This window comes from Zalophus californianus, chromosome 2 (genome assembly GCF_009762305.2).
Source record: "Zalophus californianus isolate mZalCal1 chromosome 2, mZalCal1.pri.v2, whole genome shotgun sequence".
Classification (NCBI taxonomy): domain Eukaryota; kingdom Metazoa; phylum Chordata; class Mammalia; order Carnivora; family Otariidae; genus Zalophus; species Zalophus californianus.
Genome location: NC_045596.1, coordinates 168,006,784 through 168,008,437, shown reverse-complemented (window position 1 = coordinate 168,008,437; position 1,654 = coordinate 168,006,784). Strand labels below are relative to the sequence as shown.

At 40.9% G+C, this 1,654-nt stretch overlaps 1 pseudogene; it reads right to left on the bottom strand.

Annotated features, from left to right (window-relative positions):
• Positions 1-302: 302 nt before the first annotated feature.
• LOC113925286 lies at positions 303-1,058 on the bottom strand (annotated as a pseudogene).
• Between the last annotated feature and the right edge of the window lie 596 nt (positions 1,059-1,654).

The following is a 1,654-nucleotide window of genomic DNA, read 5'->3' as shown; positions in this document are numbered from 1 at the left end:
ATAAGAAAGCTCTACAGGGTGGTTCCTCACTGGATATTTATAATGTCAAATACTGGAGACACCTGGGTGGCTCAGTTGGTTAAGCATCTGCCTTCGGCTCAGGTCATGATCCCAGGGTCCTGAGATCAAGTTCCATATTGGGCTCCTTGCTCAGTGGGGAGCCTGCTTCTCTCTCTGCCTGCCGCTCCCCCTGCTTGTGCTCTGTCTCTCTGACAAATAAATAAATAAAATCTTTTTTGTTTCCATTTGAGAGTAGTCATTTATTAACTGAGGAGATTACAAAAATAATCATGGTAGATACCTTAGTTCATCCTTCTAATAAGCCTATTGATCTGGTATTCCCTATTACCAGCATCTCCACCTTCTACAAAGTGGGTGGTCTTTTTCTTCATTCCCCCCAGTGGAGAAGATAATTTGAAGGGCCATAAAAAGTTGTTTGCTTCTTTGAAACATTTTCCAACAGTATAGATCTCATGAATCAGATCCTCCTTGCAGATGATGCCATATTTACCAAGAGATCAGGCAGTCAATGTGTTATCTGTCAGGGCAAATCGCTTCTTGTTGATTTTGCCATAACCACACTTGTAGATCAATTCATTCACCAACTTCAGGTTTGGGTACCCCCATGCTATATACGGTTCCACAATCCTTAGCATGCTAACTGAAGCCTTGTTGAGCTTAACAAAGGTGCCATTGAAGATCTGGCGAAGGCAAAGAAGCTGCAACACCTTTCGAACCTTTGGGCTCACACCATTGATACCTCTGATCCTGATGACAAATGTCAGTTTGGGTTCCGCAGGTACATAGAAGTTGCCAGCTTTTCTTGTCATCCTCGCTATTCGAATCTCAGTTCTGTACATCTGCCTATATTCCTTGTGGTAATGCTTAGCTTTTTCATAGATAAGCTTCCTTCTTGCCTTTCGAAGCATCTTTTGAGCAAACCTCTTCCTCAGACACTTGATCTTCAACTTTGCGAAATTCCTTCGCTTCTTCTTAAGGGTTTCTGGCACAGCAGGAACCTTCTTTTTCTTCTCTTCTGCACCCTCCATGGTTCCAGCTGGAAAAGAGGAATAAAGTCTTTTTTTAAAGAAAAGTAACAGCCATTAAAAATGTTGTTTTGGGAGGCTAATGATGTGTTAAAATGTTCATAATGCACTGTAAGTTAAAAAAAATTACCAAAATAGTATGGAAAGTATGTCCCTTTTTAAAACAGAGTGTGTCATAGCTGGTGAATCTTGTTTTTCCTACGTATATTGTGAAAAATGATTTATAGAGTCAAAGGACATCCATAAGCAGATAGATTCGAAAGTTACTGAAATTTATAAATAATTTGATTGTGTATTACATTTTATGGCTATACCTAAACACACTGAAAAATGGAGGGTCTAAGAAATAAATGCTTGAGGGCGCCTGGGTGGCTCAGTTGGTTAAACGACTGCCTTCAGCTCAGGTCTTGATCCTGGAGTCCCGGGATCGAGTCCCACATCGGCTCCCTGCTCAGCAGGGAGTCTGCTTCTCCCTCTGACCCTCTTCCCTCTCGTGCTCTCTGTCTCTCATTCTCTCTCTCTCAAATAAATAAATAAAATCTTAAAAAAAAGAAATAAATGCTTGAAACTCCATACACATACACATGCGCATAAAGAGTGGAGTGTGT